Genomic DNA, 14621 nt, shown 5'->3' on the forward strand with positions numbered 1-14621 from the left:
ATCTTTTCTCCTAAATGCATTGTGATTTTGATACGATCACTTATACGATGTTCATAATAACAAAAGTTCAAATATTCAAATATTGTTTAGTATTTATTAGTTTATATTTTTAAGTATTAGATTATTTATTTTAATTTAATATATTTTGATTTTATTTATTTAGTTAGTATCTATATTGGATTTTATTTTAGTGGTTTAAGATTTTTTTTGTTTTAATTTAGCTATAAATACCTTTTTAACTATACTAACTTGAGTTGGTCTAGTGGTTAGTTTACTTAAATAAATATTGTTAGTTCGAATGAAGCAATCTATTAGTCAACAATAAACCTATAAATAGATCGTAAATCTGTGACAGATTAATTATTGACCTGTCAGACTATGAGATATACCGTAAAAAGTTAAAACAAAAAAAAAACACTCTTAAAGTATTGTAGTTATCATTGAAAAAATAGAAGTTTAAAAAATCACTTTTTAATTTTGTGATGAAACCATGGTATAAATAACTGAGGTGGAATGAGTTTCTCTCGTTATATCGAAAAATTGGATAAAAGATTAAGTGATTCTCTTTAATTCAATTCTCAAATTATAATATAAAGAAGTTAAATTGAGTGAGTCTCTTGTTATATTAAAAAATTAAATAAATAAGATGAATAATTTTCTTTGTATTCAATTTCAATTTATTTCATTTATTTTATTTACTTTTATATTTTTTCATTCAATTTCAATCCATTGTATTCTTGTGGTATGAGGAAGGCAATGGAGGATGAGGCAGCAGCAGAAAAGAAAAAGAGAAAGACGATGGAGAGCGCTTTAATTTATCTGTATCAACGGCAGGGTAAGGAGTTCCCACTAGACATCGTTGTAGAGATGAGTTCTATGAAATGATAGAGTGAAGAGTAGTCTATTAGGATTGGAGATATTTTGATTTAAAGCAATTTATTTAATTAGACTATGCAATTTTTGCAAGAGATTTGTTTTTTTCGTACTTTCATGAATATATTATTTTGTTTTACAGATAATTTTTTTGTTATGGATACAAGTTTAGATTCTAAAGTTGAAAGTATTCACTCTTAAAATAATAAAAAATAAAAAATACCAAAAAAAATAATTCTATAATATTTAAAAAAAATTGTACAATTTTTTTAGAAAACCCAAATCTTCTTTTTTATATAAAAAAAATTTAGCAGCGGTTTTAAACTGCCAAAAAATGTCTCAAAATTTACATAATCTGTCCAATATTGCAGTGGTTTGCAATTGCCAGTAACTGTGCCCGAAACTTTAGTCCCATAAACAGTTTTAAACTCACCAAACATGCACTCAGTAGAAAACATGTAAGTAAATAGTGGCGATTTTAGAACCGCCATTAAACATGCTGGAAATCGTGTCGCTCGCATTTGACGGCGGTTTTTTAAACGGTTGTTGCTAAATATCGATTTAGCAGCGGTTGCCAAAAATCTCCCCCAAATCTAATGCCGGCACCCATAACTATGACGGTTAAATGAGCCGTCGGCATTTGATTTTGCGACGATTTAAAACTGTTGCTAATCGAAAAAAACTGCCGGTATTTTGCGGCTCCCTTATAGTGGTCAATCGCGTTGGGTCAAATAAGGTAAATTAATTACAACTTGATGTGATTGTTACAATGAATTCAATGAGAAATATTACGGTCACAAACATAAACATGTTTCTTTTCTTTTCATTAGACTTTACAAATTGAAACCTTGGAAACAATATACTTTGCAAATGTACGTTGAGACTAAAAATAATGAATTAATCAAACTGATCTAGAACAAGTTGGTTACAACTTACAATTTTCACCACCGTCATTGACTTAGGAATCGTGTTGTTCGTGCGGTAGTTCAATAACTATAAAGACTTCCACATGCAACTAACAGAAACAGTGCAATTAGTATTTTTTTTCCATTGTAGCAGCAATTAATGTTCAAAATGAAGACCAATTGATAAAATAATAGAATATGACCCCAATGGTAGTTTCCTAGAAATTTCAAAACAAAAGCAATTTATATTTTATTGAAGGGGGTTCATAGTGGATTCGAGAAGTCAATACTCAAAAACAAAAACAAATGCGGATAATGACAAATTATAAATGTCCCACAAAATGATTTGGTAACATGTTGCTCAAAACCATGCATTTAAAAATTAACAATATCGTCTGATTCGTCCCACAAATTTCAACTACTTCATCAAATAAAAAATAATTGTTCAATATAGATATTTTTTATTATTACATATTAACAATAATAATAAAGTTTGAACCTTAAATCTTATAAAAACCTATTTAAATCTCTCACTGCTGTAGATAATTTTTTAATGATAAATATATATAATTTTTTTTGTCTGGAATGATAAATATGTATGGCAATCTCAAACCCGGGCCAGAAAGACATAAATAAGAATCATATGTTGTAGACGTGCATAACACTCAGAGCTAGCTGCTCCTAAGAACCTTTTATATATAATATAAAGATTTAATTTTAATATATTAGGTATATTTAATTATATAATATCATATTAATAAAAATAATTATTTTTTATATTAATCGTATAAATAGTCATATAAAAAAAACGAAATATAATTATAAGATTGATGAGTAAAATATTTTATATTTTCAGTGTATTAAAATTAAATCTATAATATAATGCTGCAAACTTTCATCCTATCTACTTACACCAAAGTGATGGGTAGCATATTATTATTATTATTATTATTGAGGAAGAGAGAGATAAATATTTATCCAAAGTATCGATTCAAAGTATTAATTAATATTAATAAAAGATATTTATTCCTGACATTTTTCTAAATAGAATATAAACAGAAGAAATCATTATATAAAAATATGAAATTAATATAAATATATTGAACTAAAAAAATAATTCAAAATAACAAATATATTATGAATCAAAGATAATGGACGGATCGGAGTACTTACCTTTGGAAAAAAAATAGATAATGGACGGAGTAACTTGTTTATGAGTAGTGTGTCGCATATATAACTAAGAGAAAGGGTAAAGTTAGACAATATTTATTAGGGAATTAATATTTTTTTTAGCTTTTTATTTTAACAAAAAAAGTTAAAAGTAACTCTATATATAATTTTAATTAAAAATAACAACTAAAATTTAAAATTTATTTTTTATAAAATAACTGAACATATTGTATATTAAAATAATTAAATACAAATATCTCAAAATTAATTTTAAATATTGTAAATATAAGTTGTTATGTACTTGTTTTTAGAATCTTTAAATATTATTCAATTTTTTTTAGACGTTTCCTGCAAAATTATTAAAAAGATGTATTATATTTCAACCTTCGTGTAAATAATTTAAATCACAACCATAACTTATGCAATAAAAAAATTAGTAACAATAATATTATTAGAACTGAAATAAATTAAAATTTACAACTTACATAGACAATTGAGCTCGACGTTTTTTCCTTGATTTAAAGTCATCTATTATTAAATCTGTACTGAAAGTAGCTGCAATTTCTTTCTTAATGTAAATGACTAAATTATCTGCAAGAAATTCGTATGCCATTTTACTCCGAAGTCTTGTTTTAACAATTTTTATTGCCGAAAAAGCTCTTTTTATTGTTGCTGTAGATACTGGAAGAGTAAATATATTGCTCTTTCTATCTAGTCTTTTTGAAAAAAGTATCTATTGTTTTCATCTTGCTCATGATTCAACTAAATTCCTACAATTAAGAATTTACATAGATAATAAAATAAACATTATGCAACTTAACTAAACTCATTTTATTTTATTTTTTTCAAATCAATAATATCACTGTCACAAACAATTAATAATGAGAAAAAAAATAAAAACAATACAAAGATAACATTATAATTACATGATTCAAAAACCTAAATTATTATTACAATATTATAAACTAGATAAATAAATAAATAAATAAATAAATTATTCATAAAAACAAATAAAATAAATAACTTACAAAAGAAAGAAGAATAAAAAATAATAATGGAAGACCAAAGACTACTTGCTTTCTTTTAAATTGTAATGATAATAAAAATATAGAGTGATGTTTTGTTTTCTAATTGAAAGAAGAGGGAAGAATGAAAAAAGTGATTTATTGACTTTTTATTATTACCTTTTCAAATTTTTTATTTTTAATATGGATTGGGACTTTTTTTTAATTAACACACTATTTTTTAAACTATTTTTTGAATAAAATTATGTACAGCATATATTTTTCAAAGGAGAAGGTCTACCTTTTTTTTAGGGGGAGCCGCTCTTTAATTTTTTATTATTCTTGTAAGTAATTTTTTTTTTGGGGGCCACTGCCTCCCCTAATATATATATGAAGCTTCGCCCCTGACTAAGAGTGAGTTATTATTTTTTTATGAAAGTTTTAAATGATGTTAAATTTATCTATAAATGAATGAAATTAATTTTTTATTTATAAAAAATGATTATTGCATAATAAAAATGCCAAGATGTTAATTTTATTTATAAGTAAATTTGTTAGTATTTTAAAATTTGTATTAATAAAAGTATTTACTTGATTTTCGCAGGTATAAAATAGATTTATTTAATGATGGATAAATTTATTGACGACTATAATTTTAATAGATAAAAATAATCGTTTACTCTATGAATTTGGTTAAAATGTACATAAGAATACATTTTTATATTTTTAATATATTGATTACGTTAAAATTTTAAAAAATTCTATTATAAAAATATTAAAATATATTTTTAAGATGAAAAATAGTTAGATTCTTACCTAGTAAATAAATTTGAGCGTGAACAGAAAAATAACCTAAATTGATTTTGTTAAGTATTCATTAATTGTAACAAATAATAATAATTAATAAATGGGCTTGATATTTTATGTGGGTTAGTTGTGTTTGGATTGGCGAAGAACGTGTGTGCGGGTGGTGTTGTCCCCTATTGCAACTGAAAATGGAAACAGCAACAACTGGATAGGAACTAAAACACAGCAACATAACATTAATACGTGTTTAAGATTGGCATCCAGGAAGCAGCACACTGTTCCAAGGAAACAATGTCTACAAGTACACTATCATAGCTTCAGGTACAATAATTCAAATAGAAAATCTAATCAGATAAATATCAAACTTATCATATTATTATTTTAACAGCCCCAGTTTAGGTAAAGTATAATTTATGGTTATAAAATTTATCAAAAATTTTGAAAATAATTTTAAGTTCTATTTTATTTTAAAATTTTTTTATTTATATTAATTATATTTTTAGTAACCAAATTCTCAAAAGAATCTAAGATCAATCAAGTAATATTTGAACAATTAGAATTGATTTTTTTTTTTTGTGACTGAACAATTAAAATTGACTTATTTATATTAAAGATTGTCTTTGTAAAGTTGTTGAATTAGTTCTAAAAATTTTAAAAAATTAGCTACTAAAAATATATTTAATATAAATAGAAAATTTTTAATATAAAATTAAAAACAATTAAAAATATTTTAAAATTTTTAATTAAAAATAAAAAATATATTTTACCCGGCTGAATTTTTTATATATTGGAGGCTAATGTGAAAATTTCCAAAGTATTGGTGCTTTTTTTGTTTTTCACTAATATTAGGATCGTTTTATAAAAAGACAAATCAAAGGGTGCGTTTTGCAATTAATTTTGTAATTGAAAATATTGGATTCGAACCGTGTGATTTTGTGATTTATAATTTTAAATATTTAGTAAAAAAAAGTTCTAATTGCTAGAGACTCAAATCAGGTTGTCTGGTTTTATTTTCTCTAAAATGTACGTCATTTCTATTGTTGCCAGCCACTTTACGCAGGTGATTTCATCCATTTACACGGGATTGTTCAAAATTAAATATATAATTTTTTAGAAAAAATTTATTGTTTGTATTTTATTATTCACTACACTAAAATTGGATTGCGGCGGGTTTTGGCGGCGGTTACCAAAAATCGCCATTAAACAAAATATTGCGGCAGTTGATGTGGATAAGAGGAGGGCTGCCAACTGTCTGGCATTTTGCGGCGATTTTAGTATAACCACCGCAAAATAGATTATTGTGGTGCTAGATAAGTTGTTGGCAGCAGTTTTTTCTAACCGCCACAAAATACGTCTAACTCGTTTCTTTTTTTTTTTAATAATCATGTATAATTTACTTATGTTCTCATTATTTTATTTGAGAAATATCTTTGAATCACTGTTACTTAAATCGTTACACTATTTTTGTATTTGTTTTATGAAAAAACATTAATCACTTATAAAAATATATTTTGATTAATCATGTAAACAAATTTACAAATTGAATTTCCTCGTTTACTATAAGATCTTTTAAGTTTGCCTTCAAGCGTAATTGTAAAAGAAAAAAAAATCAACATTTGAATTTTTAATATTAAACAAAGTTTAATCGAGTATAAAAATTGAAATTCTTAAAGTAGACAAATATGTAATATTGCGACCCAAAACCATTAAATTAAGGTAATCAACTTAAGTGTTAAAATAAAAGAGGCAAACAAAGTTCAATCAACCATTAAATTTTCAATTTTTTTTAAATTCTAATAAATTAAAGTTGAAAAACAAACAAAATAATAAAAAAGTAAAAAGAAAAATAGTTAAAAAAAGAATCGATAATCGACCCGGTCATATAACTGGGTTACCGGTCACTGGTTCAACTGATGAGCCACAGATTGAACCGATTGATTTGGTCAAAATTAAATATGAACATAAAAAAAATCTTTATTTAAATTTAATTTAATTAAATTATGTATAAATTATAATATGATCCATGCCTTTATATATATGTAATATATAAGGTGCCTATAATAACCATGATCAGATATAAAGTATATAACAAAAAATTGTGTGACAATTAAATGTGTTGATATGATATATATAATTATTAGCGTTATACACGTTGAAGAGTCATTTGGCTTGGTGGCAATATGAGATTGTTAAAGCTTTTCCTTCTTCAAGGTTCGAGCCTGCCTTCTTCATTTGTGTAAGGCTTTTCATAGTGTAAGCGCGGGTTTAACAATGATCCAGGTTCAAGGTTCGAGCCCTGCCTTCTTCATTTGTGGAAGGCTTTTCATAGTGAAAGCGCAGGTTTAACAATGATCCACACGTTGTGGGTCTATGGGTGGAAGCGCTTGATTCGACATGAACGGGTATATTGAATTTGGCGACAGTTCTAGAACCGCTGAAAAACGAATGATGTTTTCATTTATTTGCTATTTAGCGCGGTTGAATGCCTTTTTATTTCGCAACGGTTATTCCAGCGGTTGACATAAATCGTCGCTAATTGTTTGTCCCTGGTCTATATTACAGCGGTAAATTTAACCGCCACAAAATGTTTAACGGTAGTTCAAAACTGCCGCAATATTGCTCTAGAACCGTCGCTAATTACCGAAAGTTGTAGTGATTTTTAAATTAATTAATCATCAAAAAATAGATTGGTTTGATGGATTAATCAATTGTTTGACATTTTTTTATTTGTAACCAGTTTATTACTGACCATTTTTACTTTGAGTTTGACCGATTCGATTTTCAATTCTCAATCAACCCAATCGAATAGACCAATTCAGTCCGATTCTCAAAAAACTAAATGTGATAAATTTTTGAAAAATTATTGAATAAGAAATGAATTCTCTCAATTTTTTTCTCAATTATTTGATAAAGTATGATCTCTTACCTTATATTTTTTAAATAGACCAAGTAAAAATATGTGAGAAAAAATATTGAATGGTAAAAGATCATACTTTATTAAATAATTGAGAAAAAAATTGAGAGGATCCACTCCCACACTTAACCTATAATCAAATTTAGTAGAAGAATATTTTTAAAGAAAACGTTCCTCTAGTAATTTAGCTGAAATTCATTATTTCAAATGAAGCATAGAATTTATCACTAAAATAGAGATTAAACTTTTTCTATGAGATACTTTTTATATTTAAAAGCTACAACTTTAACTTTAATTAAGAAATTTCATAAATTTTCCATTAAAACCACACTTTTGTGGTTAAGAATTTTTCTTATGGAATACTTTTTATTTCTAAGAGTTACACCTCTGATATCATTAACTCTTTTAGCCATGATAACTTTAACAAAGAAACAACATATTGCTTTAAAAAATATGTGGTTTATTTTTGCTCTCCTTCTCCTCCTCCTCCTCCTCCTCCTATTATTATTATTATTATTATTACATGAAAATGAAATCACCTAAGGTAGATCTTCCGTCTATACACCCTCATCTAATATATATCGTTATAGCTTTTATATAAGTGTGTTCTCTATTTTGATAAATAAGTATTTACTTGATGATTCTTATAATTTAAAAATTTAGAAATTACCTCCATGTTTCTAAAGGTAAGTGAATGAATAAACTGACTTACTAAATTACTGCAAAGGTGATGTCTGGATGAGTATGAAAAATATAAATGAGTTTTCTATTAAGTGTTGATACTTTTCTTGATCTACAACATCTTTATATTCTACTAGTTGTGATTTATTTAATATCGAGTTCTGTAGTTGTCTTAACAACTTTGCATCCAAATAATCCTAATTCATTTAAAATACTTCAATGGTCGAAATTCCTCAATCTAAAAAATTTTCACAATTTTTTTTAAATTATTGAGCTTCAAACTATCATTACCTGTTAAGATTATATCACCCACATAGACAGTTAATATTACAATTTTATTATCTATTGAACACTTATAGAATAGAATATTATCCTCTTCGCTTTGTATAACTAGATATCTTGACAATAGATCAAAACCTCTCAAACCATGCTCTGCGAGATTATTTTGATGCTTAAATAAATGTTTTTAACTTACACACTATCCTTTGAATTATGGAAAAAGACTTATAAATATCTCATTATCAAGCTCCCAACTTAAAAATGCATTTTTTATGTCTAATTCATGTAAAGGCCAATTGTAAACAACAAGAAATAAACGAGTCTATATGGATTTAGCCTTTAGCAGAAACAAAAATATCTTTGTAGACTTCTTCATAGGTTCGTATAAATCCCTTTACTATCAATCTAATTGTGTATTTTTCTGTAGTGCCATCAGTTTTATATTTTATAGTGTAAATCTGTATATATTCTACTATTTTCTTATTATAAAGCAAGTCAATAATTTTCTAATTTTCTTTATTAATACTTTCTCCCAAAATAATTTTTTTCTAGAAAAAGGTTGATGTTTCAAGAATGTAACATCTGTATTAACATGAAATTATTTTTTTTAAAACTATCATGTTAAAATTTCATAATCTAATTATATCCTTTACATTTTCAAAATCTAATTTTTAAATCACAACTCCACAATCCCACCTTCCCTTATAAACGAAAATTGCAAATACGACCAGTGCAACACTACTACTACTACCACCACCACTATTAACACTAGGTCACAACTTTATTCTTCCATTGCCACATCGCTTCTAGAGCCCTTATCATTATTGTCACCTCATTCATTCATATTTTGTTCGATCTTTTTTTTTGTCTTTTTTTCTGCCTTTGTTTCTTTATTTCTTTCTTGATATCTCTTTTCTCTCTTTCTTAGCCTGCTTCGCCTCTTTCTCATGTGAATTTGTTTTGAATTTTTTTTTGTTTTTTCTCTATTTTTTCTTTTCTTTTTTGATCTCTTTGTCCCTTTTACTTTTTCTACCTACTCTACTGCTAACTCTTCTTCTGCTACATTTGCATCTTTCTCGTATCCACCTTTGCTTGTTTCTCTCTAATGAAATTTTATATTTTGATTTTTGGGAGTTTGTTAATGACAAAAGTGATTGGAGATTGCTTATTTTGATTTATATTATTATTTTTTTATCTTGATGAGAAGTGGTGGGGATATAGTGTAAAGAACAATTTTTTTGAATTAAGGTAAGATATATTCATTTCTAAGAATTCAAAGAGAATACATTGGAATCTTTTGGACAAAAACTAAAATGGGATACCCACATTAAATTGTAAGAAGCTACTATCTCTCTCAATTTTACTAATTAGAGACTCCTTTTCTCATATTCCAGCATAGGCTCCATTGCCGACGAGAATACAAGCTCAGCAGAGGAGTCCTTCTTTTCCAAAGCTTGAAGAATCTGAGCTTGCCAAGTTTTCTAGAGCACCGTTGCTACTAGTCCATGCCTTCTTCCAACATGATCTCCTCTTTGATTCCTCCATCAACCTCTGTCATCGTTACCAGAAATGGCCCGCCGCCATCGAGCTCAAGTAAACTCCTAGTTATATTTTCTTCCATATTAATTCAACCATTGGACAATTAATTAGGCAATGATTCGTTGTCTCTCTAGTTCCATTGCATCTAGGGCACACATTTTAGATTGCTGGAATTTGACTATTGAATCTGCTCCAAGTTGGTAATCCATCATGAAAAGCTTTCTAGAGGAATACTTTCCCCTTTAGAAGGCACTTGAGGTCGCAAAGCATGTTCTATAGCTTCTTGTCACGACACTATGTAGAGAGTTAGTTTTTCAATAGGTACGAGAGTTGGAAGGAAAGTTTATAACCTGATACAATTAAGTAGAGTTTGTGTTTCTCTTCTCTCTAGTAAACTAAATTTTCTTCCTATTGTAGAATTGAAGTTTGTAAAATTTTCGCTACTATACCTAGGTTGAAGCTGTTTCTGATTTTGTTTTCATCCTACTATCTATTATTGTTGAGAAGTTGATTGACTCAAATGAGTTGTGGACCTGTGAGCTCAGTTTGGTAGTTTGAGATAGGACTAAAGTTGCTAATCCATGAATCTTCATAAATTCTAACCCGATGACCATTTTCAATCTTCTAATGCAAACCATATTCTAAAATCTTTCTTCCTTCTAAAATACTTCTCTATGTCTAAGAAGGATTTTGACCTGGGGTTGCTCTTAGAAAAGTGAAATATCTATAATACTTACTTTTGTAGAATTTACTAATAAGAGAATTAGGTTTAGTTAGAATTTTCAATCTTTATTTAGCAAACATAGCTAAATTAAAAGCTTTTAGATCCTTAAATCCTAATCTTCCTTGTTTCTTCTCTCTACACGTGATGTCCCATTTTATCCACTGCATTTTTCTCTCTGTATCCTGCTACCTCCGCTAGAAGTTCATGATTTTCTTTTAGATGTCTTCTAGTAGAGAGTCAGGTAGCTTAAAGCATCCAAGTGTATAAATTGAAATTGTCGTAGCCGTAAACTTTATGAGTATTTCTCTACCACTATTAGTGGTGGAAAAAGGACAGGCGGCCTATCAGGGACCTGTAGTCTGGCCTGGCCTGACCTGTTATAAAATAGGCATAGGCTCAAACTCTTATAAAAGTCTTATTATGTTAATAGGCCAGACCCAGGTTCACTAATTAGCCTTATTGACCTGTCAAGTCTGTTTGGGCCTGTTAATACATAATTACATATATAAATAATATTTTTATTATTAATAAATTATGAGATATTTTAAATTTATTATATTTAATTATAAATAGTTTTGTATATTTTAAATACTTTAAAATTTAATTTTTTTATAAATATTAAATATGACATATTACATATAAATATGTTTATTAAAAAATAATTGTTTAAATAATATTTTTATTTTTGTAAAAAAAAAAATTATCAAGGCTTTTAACAAGTTTCAGGTCAGGCCAGTCTGAATAACAGGCTAAGTTTAGTACTTTAAAAAAAGTCTATAGCAGGCTACAGGCCAGGCCTGTTAAGAGCAAAGTCTGGCCTGATCTGGCCTGTTTCCACCCCTAACCACTAACTAATAGTAGCGATCTCTTCCACGCTTGTAGTTTCCTCTCCACTTTGTCTTTGATGAAGTTAAAAGTCTGTTTTTTTTTGTGAATCATTACTGGAAGGACCAGATACTTATTCTAGGTTCCTACATAGGAAATTCGCAACGTCTGTGCCAAAGAGTCACGAATATGGTCTTACTATAGAACACTGAGGATTTGGAGAGATTAACAACTCAACCACTAGTCTCACTGAAATGTTCATAGCGACCTATCACCTTCTTGAGGGTTCACCTTGCAAAACAAAATGGAGTCATCTGTAAAGAATAGATGGCTTATCATTGGACATCTACTATTTGGTTTTAGTCTTGAATTTTCATTCATCTATTCTCTTTTATAAAATAGATGGGAGAGTTCTTCTACACAAAGTAAAAATAGATAGAAAAAAAAGGATTGTCTTGTCTCAATCCACTACATGGTTTAAAGAAAGCATGTATTTTTCACATATTCCTTGATCTATTTTTCACAGAATTTTAATTTCTCGATGATTTTCTAAACAAAACTCCATTCTACCATATTGTACGCTTTTCTCAAATATATCTTTACAGCCATCTCGCAATCACCAAAACTTTTATTTTTCAAGTAATGCATGAGTTCACGTACAATAAGGATATTATCACTTATAAGTCATCCTTTGATAAAAGCGCTTTGGTTATGGCTGATGATTTTATCAAGGATTTTTTGCATGTGATGAACTAGGATTTTGGATATCACTTTATGGAAGACAATGCTCAAACTTATTGGTCGTACCTAACTTATGTTCTCTGTATTTTGGATGTGGAAATGGTTCACCGTTCTCAACATCCTCTGGAAAAGAATTTTTCTACTACTTCACATATATCTCCCTTTATTACTTTCCAGAAGTGCTAATAAAATTTGATAGTAAAACCATCATCTCCTGGGGTCAAGAAGGGGAGAATGGAAAAGGTGGCTTTTTTAATTTTTTCTTTAGAGATTCTTCTTATGAGGCTATGATTTGTAGAACCATTAATCTTCCTTTCTATCTCTTGAATATCACCCAATGTTGTCCTAGAATTGGAGGAACTGAATAGTTCTTGGAAGTAATTTGTTGCTATATGAGCTATGCCACTCGATTTAGAACTGGACTTCTTGAAATTGTCTGTTAATCTGTAAAATTTTTTTTGCATCTATTTTGGAACTTTGCATGAAAAAATTTGATGTTCTGGCTATGCCATTTCAATCATTGTGTTCTTGCCGTTTCTCTCCAATACCTCTTCTCATTTGTATAAGCTTCCGTTAATTCTTCTTCTAGTCGCAATACTTGAATCCTATTCACGTTTTTTCCTTTATTCTTCTCCTGATCCAGCAACTGTTTCAGTTCTAAGATGTGTTTCTGAGAGTTATTGTTGTTGGTTTTTTTCCATTCCACTAGAGCAGGTCGGCACTTTTGCAATTTGCTGAAAAATTAGAACATTGGAGAGCCTTTAACTCGACTTGTCTAGGCCTCTTTCACTATTACAGCTGTCTCTTTTGGTTTGGGCTCCTTCTTTTCAATTAGCGGCATAAGTGGACAATGATCTAATTTGGCATTGTCAAGATGAAGGATGGTAGCTCTCGGGTACTCGCTTCTAAACTGAATAGATGCAAGACTTCTTTCAATCCTCTCTCTAATAAGATTATTTTCATATTATCGGTTGTACCATGTGAATTTCTTTCCCTCGTATCCTAAGTCAACCAATTTTCTATCATTGATAAAATCATTGAATGCTTCAATGGAAGAGGTAGACTTCATATGACCTCCTTTCTTGTGATAGGCGGCCATAGCATTAAAATCTCCAATCACTAGGAATTAAGATTCACTTGTGTGTTTGAGCTCCAAGATCTTCCTGTATTGTTCCAATCGATTTCCCTTGTCATAATCTAAATCGGCTACCACCACTTCTAGTTTCCTTTACTTAGTTGCATTGTACCAACTAAAATAGATTAGAAAATTAGAGCTAGTTTGTACCAAGATATATGTTGTCTCTTTCTACACCAATACCAAACCTCCTATTATACCTCATGGTTTCATGCAATGTGTGTGATCAAAATTTGCTATACTGCACTGACTCTTCACTATCGAGGTAACATTTTTGGTTTTGCATAAAAACATTACTTAAGGAGAATAGGATTTGCTTATCCCTTTCATGTTGTGAATTATCATGGGATTTTCTATCCGATAGTTCCACATCACCATCTTCATGACTCATTAGGTGCCCATTTTGGGATGGCACCCTTTTCCCTCTTCAGCAATTGCGTTCTCTTCTGAACATTGTTTCTTTTGATTGTCTAGCCCCTTCTCTCTTTGTGCTTTTCTTTTAACACCAGAAATATTGATAATCTCCCTTCTTACTAGTTGCTTTAGGTTCTATTTTTTCTTCGCATTTTGGTTTGGTTGCTGGTTGGTTTGGCCAAAAGTAAAACATGCTGGTTCCACTAACCCATTAACCTTTCTTCTATCTTCCTAAATATATTCTCCCGTATTTTCTTTTGTGTTTGATAAAGAGTCAAGTTGTTTAGTTTTATTGATTGTTTGTATTCTTGATTGTATTAAAGCTCTGTTTATCACTTCTTCCCCTTCCTCACTCCCCCTTTTCCATTGAGACTACATTGATAGGCCAACTAGTTATTTGATTAAATTCGCCGGGATTGGATTGTTTGACTTGTTAATATTGCTGTCTTCAGCTTAGAATTGTTACTTCTCTCATCATCTCCTTTCTTCTTCCTACTTGCTCCGCTTTTAACCAATCTCTCTATTCCTCTTCTTCAACTTATCCTTTTAAGAAATTCTCAATCTAAAAGCTGCAATCCCGTACATCATTCCCAATATGACCACAATAATT

The sequence above is a fragment of the Arachis hypogaea genome, chromosome 5, assembly GCF_003086295.3.
Source record: "Arachis hypogaea cultivar Tifrunner chromosome 5, arahy.Tifrunner.gnm2.J5K5, whole genome shotgun sequence".
NCBI lineage: Eukaryota > Viridiplantae > Streptophyta > Magnoliopsida > Fabales > Fabaceae > Arachis > Arachis hypogaea.